Here is a 10012-nt window from a genome sequence, read left to right as displayed (position 1 = left end):
TGGGGTGTCTTGTCATCAATAAAGCGAAGTGGAAATAGAAACCGGAGTAATCACTTTTTTTCTTCCTTCTTTTATTTATCTCCACTCGTGGGACCATGCAGAGTTGATAGCTAGTCGAAGACAGCATGAAAAGGACGTTGTCTGACTTCAGATTTTTTTTTTTTTTGACAAAAATCTTTCATTGAATTAAGGCTGCGTTTTTCTACTTTTTTGTCTTCTGGCTTGGAAAACAGCGCTAGCTTTCAGCTAGCTCGTTATTGTTAGGTTCTTCAATATAAATTTTGTTTTAAGAAACAAAAAAGCGGCTCAACTACTTTGCACCGTTTTGCTTGTTGAGGTGCATAACTGTTTTGCTAAATCATTTTTGTTTTGGTAGCAGACACGGCATCGAAGTCGGACCCGAAGTGAGTAACCGTCTAGTAAAATCCATTCTGTCAAACCCCCCGACGAGTTGATTGCATTTCCAAAGTATGAAAACATGATATCAGGTTATATATATATATGTGTGTGTGTGTGTGTGTGTGTGTGTGTGTGTGTGTGTGTGTCTTTTTCGGACAAGAACTGAACTTACATGGTGCTGGTAGAATAAGTATACGGCGCAAAGAATTCGCCTAATGGAGGAATTTTCAACATGACTTTTATAACCAACCCCTCTCTTGAAGGTCAAGCTGTCCTAGTCGAAACCAGAATATAGAGATGACGAAGAATGGTAACCAAGACCATATACAGGATCTTATCAAAAATGAAAAAAATCTATATATAGGGTGGCTTGGGCAGTGGAATGGCAGCAAGAAGAGCCTTGGGTTGCGCATTCCCCCCAAAATCCAAGGATGCCTCTCTCGCATGCTCCGAGTTCGAATTCATTTTGGCCATTTGTTTTCGTCTTTCTTGCTTTCTCTTCCATCTCATTTTCCCTTCACCCTGCATCCGCTGCTACTACCACCTCAAAGAACCTCACTGACTGGCAGGCCCTTGTATCCTTCAAGTCTCTGCTGTCCGATCCCCTGGGATCCTTGGCCTCATGGAACAACGAATCCCTCCATTTCTGCAACTGGTGGGGCATCACTTGCGGCAGCCGGCGGCACCCGCTACGGGTCACCGCCTTAGATCTCGACTCCCAGGGCCTCGCTGGTCCTATATCACCCTCCATGGCCAACCTCACCTTCCTTAGACGAATCAACCTCCCAAACAACCAACTCCAAGGACGAATCCCGCAAGAGCTCAGCCTTCTTCCTCGGCTTGAATACCTCAACCTTAGCACAAATTCACTTGAAGGAGAGATTCCATCCAATCTCAGTCACTGCCCCAACCTCAAGAGCCTGAGCATAACGAACAACATGCTTGAAGGAGAGATACCCAGGGAGTTCAGCTCCCATCGCAAGATCCAAATACTGAGTGCCAGCAACAACAATCTTACAGGTAGCATCCCAACTCTGCTGGGGAGTAGCCCCTCCCTCACTGCCGTTCGTCTACGAAATAATGGTCTTACAGGAGGCATCCCACCTTTTCTTGCAAATAGCTCATCCCTTATTGTTGTTGATCTTTCAAGCAACAGTCTCACGGGAGAAATCCCGCGTTCACTTTTTAACAGTTCCTCCCTCCAAGACATCGATCTTTTTGACAACAAACTGACAGGTGGGATACCATCCTTTCTAATGATCCGTGCTTCTCCCCTCTTCTATCTTGGTTTGACATCTAACTCACTCTCAGGAAGCATCCCGCCATCGTTGGGAAACTTCTCCTCCCTCCTGTATCTTTACCTCGCTGAAAACAACTTGGAGGGAAGTATTCCAGAAAGCTTAGGCAAGATTCCGGGCTTAGAAGAGATCGATCTATCCATAAACAACTTGTCCGGAAGACTGCCGCCACCTCTTTACAACCTCTCGTCACTAGCTTTTTTGGGTGTGGGCACGAACCGGCTCTTCGGGACCCTGCCACCAGGCATAGGCGTCACCCTTCCAAACCTCCAATTTCTGATCATGCAATCCAACCTATTTCAAGGAACTATCCCAGCTTCATTGTACAATGCTTCAAATATTCAAATGCTCGATCTATCCACAAACTCGTTCAACGGATTACTGTCCTCCAGTGTTGGATCCCTGAAAAATTTAGTCGAGCTAAATCTTGGGGAGAATCAGCTCCAAGGCAATATTTGGAGCGTGCTCTCCTCCTTGACCAATTGTAGCCTTTTAGAAAGGTTGTTTCTGGAAGACAATAAGCTTGGAGGCACTCTCCCGGCATCAGTAGGCAATCTCTCTACACGGCTAGAAAAGCTGGTGGTAGGAGCAAACCAAATATCTGGGACCATACCTATTGAGATTGGAAACCTTGTCAACCTTACCGTTCTATTTCTAGATAATAATCTTTTTACAGGAAGTATCCCTCCTACCTTTGGAAGGCTTCGGAACTTAAATCTCCTAGGCATGTATAGGAACAAAATTTCAGGGCCCATCCCATCTTCCATAGGAAACCTCACCCAGTTAAGCGAGCTTTACATGCAAGAGAACGAATTGAGCGGCAACATCCCTGCAAGCTTCGGATACTGTGGATATTTAAATATATTAAATCTTTCTCATAATGCACTTTCTGGATCCCTACCGAAGGAACTTGTTGCTCTATCCTCACTAACACGAGCTCTGGATTTGTCGCATAATAATCTCACTGGGTCCGTTCCCATGGAGGTGGGTGGCTTGATCAACCTCGACTGCTTAAATGTCTCCAATAACCGGTTGTCAGGTGAAATTCCTGGCACTCTCGGTGCTTGTCAGCATTTGGAATACCTTCGCTTGGAAGGCAACTTCTTTCAAGGAAACATTCCCCAATCCTTCGTGAGCTTAAGAGGAGTCGAGGAGCTGGATCTTTCTCGAAACCACTTGTCCGGGCGAATTCCAGAATTCTTCGGGTCCTTTAGGTTTTTGCAGTATCTAAATTTGTCATTCAATGACTTCGAAGGCGAAGTGCCTAAGGATGGCGTCTTTGGCAATTCAAGTGAGATTTTTGTCGATGGGAACAAGAGGCTTTGTGGAGGTGATCCAAAGTTGCAACTACCACCATGCTCTGTCCAAGCCTCCGAAAGAAATCTATCCAAGATAATAATCATAATTATTGCAGTTGTTGCGGCAATCTTATTCTTGTGTTTTCTGGTAATTTTTTTGCAACTGAGAAAGGGACGTGAAAAATCTCCATCTGTGCCCTCCCTGGAAGATGGGTTCAAAATAATATCTTACACTGATATCTTCAGAGCTACCGGTGGATTCTCTTCAGCCAATTTGGTGGGTGCTGGAAATTTTGGATCTGTATATAAAGGGAGATTGGATTGTGAAGAGAAGTTCGTTGCCGTGAAGGTATTCAACATTCAACTAGTTGGAGCTCTGAAGAGTTTTAAAGCCGAATGTGAAATCATAAGAAATATTCGTCACAGGAATCTTGTTAGAATCATCACTTCATGCTCGAGTGTGGACTCTACTGGTAATGATTTCAAAGCTCTAATCTTCGACTACATGCCTAATGGGAGTTTGGATGAGTGGTTGCATCCTAAAGCTCAAGAGTGTCATCAGACAAGAAAGTTAAACCTGACACAGAGGTTGAACATTGCCCTTGATGTGGCTTCTGCTCTGTATTATCTACATCACAGCATTGCAGTGCCAGCGATTCACGGTGATCTAAAGCCAAGCAACGTTCTTCTGGACAATGACATGACTGCCCACTTGGGTGATTTTGGGCTCGCAAGGTTCCTCTCTACTTCGGGCTCCACGGCATCCGAAAATTCAACAAGCTTAATGGGGATAAAAGGAACGATTGGATATGTTGCACCAGGTAAGAATCACATATACTCTCATCTTATTATTTTCGCCTCAATAATTTCTTTTCTGAGGGAAATTTTCATATCCATAATTTAAATATAGATGCTACGGATCTAGTAGCAGCCTAAACCCTTCTCATATACAAAACCACTATCCATAAAAAAGCTAAGGACGACATGCAGTCTTTGGGCATTGATTTCTTTTTGGAGGCAAGCGTCCCCGCCAAAGTCTCATAAAAAAATAATTAACCTGAGAGAACATGCATTGACTCAGGCTCCAGCCTACAAAGACTTGTTTGCAGATGTTATTTAGATTGCTTAACATTATCTAAGATTTTTCTAGTGTATAACCAATATTGAAATGAATACATACCGGCACGAAGTCTCTTATACTCCATTTAAGTTTCAACTTTCTCACCAAATTAAGGATTTAATCTTAAGTGCAAGCGTGCACCACAATTGGCTCTTAGTAAACCCCAAAAAGTGCCACACTATAACAACCCCTAATCTACGTAGGCTAGGTTGATCTGCTCTCATACTATTTTCAACAACTTTGGATTTCACTCAAAAAAAGCTAGCTAGATTCATTAGTCCTAGGTCCTTGCAGAACCACACTTTTTTCATGCCATTTTCATTGTTGATTAAATCTTCCTCCAACAATTATAATTGCTGATAGCATTGGAGCATACCCAACCAATTGTCAGCAAATGATGTACGAAATTAAAGTTGGTACTTGGACGATTTGTGATTCTTGATTATTTATGGATAGAAATATTTTGTATTCCATGCACTAGATGTACTATACTAGATCTACTTCTTTCTTTTTTCAGTAGAAATTCAAGGATCAAATTGAAAATACAGCTAATTTTTTGGAATAAATATGATAATTTCTAGATCTCCCACGTAGTAGCTAGCTTTTGCTTAGTTATCTTAAGAAATTAAAACGTCTATTTCAAACCCCATTTAGTCTTCCAACATGGTACGTTCAATTAATTTTTTCATGGGGCAAAATAAAAATGAACCGTAAAGCAACATGGTATGGCAAAAAATAACTTATTTTTAGAGTAGTTTAATCTTTTATTTTTTGCCCCATGAAGCATTGAAATAAAAGATTCCTTATATCTTTTCTGTACCCAAATTTTGGGTCTTGGAATAGATTATTTTTTTATGCATGCAATTGTTATTAGCACAAAAAAAAATTTATTTATTCTTTTAAAATTTCCCAATCATAATAAATAATTTTCATCAACAAATTTTAATACTCTTTTAAGCATTTATTGTCTTTCTTTAAATTAATCATAAGCCCCCAAATGAAATCTAGCTCCTCCCCTCTCAATTTTCTTTTTCTACCAATAATCTTTTGAAATAATATTATAAAATTAGAATCAATTAATTTCGGTACTCTATTAAACATTTATTATCTAATAAATGTACACTTTGACTCCTCTATGAAATTCCTGGCTCCATCCCTGCCAATTTTCGAATTTTCATTTTTTTAAAATTTTCTTTCTTAAGCAATATCCTGTGTTTGTGCGTATCATTTTTTATATAATTAAATGTGCCATTAAAATGCAGAATATGCAATGGGCAGCCAAATATCCACAGAGGGAGACGTGTATAGCTATGGAATACTATTGCTAGAGATGCTTATAGGAAAGAGCCTACAAATGACATGTTTAAGGATGGCTTAAACCTTCATAAATTTGTCGATATGGCTTTCTCAGAAAGAATCATGGAGATTTTGGATCCGCAAATTTTGCAAGATGAAAGTGAAGAAGTTGATGGCAATATTAGATATGAAGATTTTAGTAGAATGCAACTGAGGAGATGCGTAATTTCATTGATTAGAATTGGTCTCCTGTGTGCCAAGGAATCACCGAATGAACGACCGAGAATGCAAGATGTCACCACCAAAGTTCGTGCCGCCAAAGAAATGCTATCAGTAGTCGAAATTATTGAAGAGGGAGCAAATTTGCCTGAATGAATGGGAATGCACTACTATATTCAGGTATGTTTAATAAAAAAGCCTGTTGTAGCTATTGCACATTTTCTAAGTTCTTTTACTTCTTTTTAATATTCCTTGTCACAAATAAGGGTGCCTTGTCATCATATTATGTACTTAATTAAGCTACCATTGCTTGAGAGTAATTTGAAGTTTTCAGAAAAGAGCAAACGATGTTATTCAAGTGGAGAGTAGTCTCAACGTCTATGAATAAAATAAATTTCAAGAATCCGACAGAAGAAAAGCGTTTGGGCTCAATTTTCTTTTTTCTTGCCCCATCTTGATTAAATCAAGTATATGTTCAACACATAGATGAATCAAGATTTTTGTTCTTTTAAGAAGAGTAAAAATTGGACAAGGTCCAACAAAAATATGGATGAATCAAGATAAATGTGGCAAATTTTTGGAAGGTTTTGAGTTTGAGTTCCATGACATCGGTTATATTTTAAAGTCCACAATCATTATCAATTTTAGGGCGTACCACCGAGCACTTGAACAGTTGGTAGCACCCTTTGCCACCAATTGGGGGTTTGATTCCATTGACCCTAATTAATAGAGCCTAATTACCAAAGTGCCAGGCATGTCGGTCAAGAGTTGAGGAGTAGCTTCTAGGATTCGACAGACCAAAGTTACCACTCTGGAAAGTAAGCACGACCTACATGGACGTCCACTTGCTGGAAAGTTTCTTGCAGGCGACCCTTTGATGCTTAAGTTAGTGGAGATTTAGAGCAACAGTGGGAGTAGGAGAGAAAGAATGAGAGTGGGAGAGTGCTCGAGTGGGAGACTGTTCGAGCATGCTTACTTGAGAGTCCTCTGGTCACCCTTATACATAGAATCGGGTGAGTATTTCGTTACCTTATTCATCGGGAGGCACGATAATTGCACGTAACAGCTCCTTGCAATATATCTCCGATGTTAGTTGGGTTGATTGTGTATCATGGCCGAGCTGGATCGACCGTTGTTGAGACCATAATTGCCGCTCGTTTAATGACTTTTGGTGTTATTCTGCGACTGGACCAGCCAGCATAACACGTCGGACAATGCCGAAGTCATTCACCATGGTTAAGGCTGAGGTGAGCAAGATCAGAACAGCCCGAGGTCAAGATGACCAATATTCTCCCAATCAGATTATATGGTAGTTTTCATTGTCTATGTATTGATTTTTGTACTGCCCTTGCATCCAAAGAAAAATTTGACCAGATTGGCCCCCACTGGTTTGGCTTTTGGTTAATTACCATTAAATTCTGGTTTGGAATTAGTCAAGACATAATGTCATTCCATCACATGTACATTTTTTTTTCCATGAGCAACTACACCTCAAAGATCTTTGTGATCATCTTTCCGGACGCAACCCAGGATTCAGTCAAGTATTGTTCTTTTCTTTCAAGATATGCACAATAAAATCTATGCAATGTGTATTGTATAGTATTTTGACAAAGTGCAAATCACTGTCTTTCTCTATTTATTTATTTTTTTTAAGAACAGTGATAAGGTTTAACCCCACCTCTATCCTATACCATGCATCCTTCCTCCAACTGTGCTCGTAGCACTTTAGACTCCTTTCCATCAAAAAAGATACTTCGGTCTCTTTCTCTTATTATTCTGAGGTGGGTCCCTCTTGACTTTCATGCTTCCGCGTCGCATCATCTCCCGGGCAATGGATTCTGAACGCTAGATAACCAAAACTTAGGGAGGTGAAGATATCTTAAAGCCATTAATACGTGGGAGACCTGCCCATTTTTTGTTGACTTCGAATGCCATCTTAATTGGGTCCTCTTCGGGATATGCCCACTCCCCGGTGAGTATAATCTCGGATCTTCCAAGCATCTCGCTCGGTAAAAAGCCTACAGCATATTGAAGGTGAATGAGGGGCTCGTTTGGTTCGCAGGAAAATGAGGAGGAAAAGTGTGGTCAACGGGAAAGTAATAAAATGCCTCTTGTTTGGTTGGAGTTTTCAAAGGAGAGAGATGGAAAAGTTGTATTCCTATGGGAATATGATTCCCACATTTCATGGGAAAGTCTTTCCCATGAGAAACATGGGAAAGTTACTTTCCCATGAGGTGGGAATCACTCCTTTTTTATTTTTTCCCAAAAAGACCCTTCAGCATTAAAGAAGCATTAAAGAGGCATTAAAGACCTAATTTTTATTAAGGGCATAATAGGAATTATACATAACTTTCCTAGGAAAGTGGATGGTCAACCAAACATAAGCACTTTGGAAATTAGTCACTTTCCCATGGTTAACCAAACATGTCAAAAGTACTTTCCTAGGTATCCTCTTCCTAGGAATCTGATTCCCAGGAATCATATTTCTAGGAGGGAAAATACTTCCCGCGAACCAAACGAGCCCGAGATTCCACCGGGAAGCTGAGGCTGAAGCCCTATTTGGCGATCCCTGTTTTTTCTATTTTTGAAATAAAAATACAGTATCCAACGCAAAAAAATATGTTTTGTTATCTTGCTTCTATCTTTTTTTAAAAAAAAATCATTATTTCTGAAAAAATATAAGTAAAAATTTTTTATGTCTACTTTTTTTTTTAAATGAGCTTTTACCCCTCCCCTCTCCTATACATACCTTTCGTCCGAACTCTCTGTATTCGCCTCAAACACGTCACCTCTTCCTCTCAATTTACTGGATATTCAAACAACAATGGATTAAATCTAGCCAGTCGAGTAGAGTATTTAAAATATTATTTATTTAAAATCCCTTTACATTAGCATGATGTATTTCATGGTCCTATGATGACAACATTTCAAGTAAAGGGACTCATATTATCATTTGGCCCATGTAGGATGAATTTTTCCTTGGACCTCGGCGCCGAGGAAACTTCAAGCGGCCATTATTCCAACCACCAAATCTTCCCGCGAACACAAGAGAAAATACAAGTCTAACATGAAGTGCCCATTCCATCCCATTGCTAGTCTAAGTAGGAATGCACGAGGAGGAAAAAAAGGATCCAAAAATAAATGCTACATTTTCACCTCGGTTAAGGCTGAGGTCAACAACATCGGAACAATCCGAGATCAAGATGACCAATATTCTCTCCATCAGATCATTCATTGTCTATGTATTGCTTTCTGCATTGCATGCCCTAGCATCCAAAGAAAAATTTTACCAGATTGGAGCCCACTACTTTGGGTTTTGGTGAATTACCATTAAATTCTAGTTTGAAATTAGTCAAGCCATAATGTCGTTCCATCACATGTACATTTTTTTCTATCAGCAACCATACATCAAAGATCTTCGTGATCATCTTCCCAGACGTAACCTTAGATTCAGTCAAGTATTGATCTTTCTTTCAAGATATGCGTAATAAAATCTAGGCAATGTTTATTGGATAATAATTTGACAAAGTGTGAATCTCAGTCTGTACAATGATAAGTTTTAACCCCACCCTCTATCTGTACCATGGATCCTTCCTCCAACTATGCTAAAATCACGTTCCTAGACTAGAGGTGAGAGAGGACCATAAAAAATCCGGCCACAACCATTCTTGTATCCGAATCCATTTAGATAATAAAAAAAAAATTGAGCATCCAACTAATATTTGTGTCATATCTATATCCCAAAAAAATAAAAAATTTGAGTATTCGACTAATATTTGTATTCATATCTATATTCGAAAAAAAATAGATATGAATATAGATAGATAACTACCTAATCCAACTAACATGAATAGCGTCGCATCACCTTCTAGGCAAAAGATTTTGAATGCTAGATGGCCATAAACCAGATAGGTGGAGATATCTTAGTGCCATTAAGACCGTGGGAAACCTCCCCATTTTTTATTGACTTTGAATCCCATCTTAATTGGTCCTCTTCGGGGTATGCCCAGCCCCCGGTGAGTATAATCTCGGATCTTCCGAACATCTCGTGCTAAAAAGCCTACAACATATTGAAGGGGAACAGCCCGTGGATGGTTGCCGGACAGCTCCTTGCTATGGATCGGTGGCGCCCTAACTTCATTCCTGGGGAGGAGGGAGTAGGAAGGGTGGTAGTATGGCTCCGCTTGCCGTGGCTGCCACTGGACTACTGGAAGAAGCCCACTATCCTTCGAATAGCATCTAGTGCCGGGATCCCGTTGGCGTTGGACGGAGTCACAGAGCAGGGACGGTGGTACGGCTTTGCCAGGGTTAAGATCGAAATGGACTGTTCCGTCCCACTCAAGCCAGGCACCCTGGTGAGGGGATGTTCAGAGGGGGCAGGG

General features: G+C 40.4%; 1 pseudogene across 1 annotated transcript; it reads left to right on the top strand.

Annotated features, from left to right (window-relative positions):
• The first annotated feature begins 807 nt into the window (after positions 1–807).
• Positions 808–5786, top strand: LOC148714114 (uncharacterized; annotated as a pseudogene). The gene is made up of 2 exons (XR_016400428.1): positions 808–3816; positions 5378–5786. The product of XR_016400428.1 is annotated as an uncharacterized LOC148714114 (transcript).
• Positions 5787–10012: the final 4226 nt, after the last annotated feature.

The sequence above is a fragment of the Phoenix dactylifera genome, chromosome 4 (assembly GCF_051530095.1).
Source record: "Phoenix dactylifera cultivar Ajwa chromosome 4, Ajwa_hap1_PhDact_Kaust_v1.1, whole genome shotgun sequence".
Classification (NCBI taxonomy): Eukaryota; Viridiplantae; Streptophyta; class Magnoliopsida; order Arecales; family Arecaceae; genus Phoenix; species Phoenix dactylifera.
This window is presented reverse-complemented; position numbering and strand designations above follow the sequence as displayed.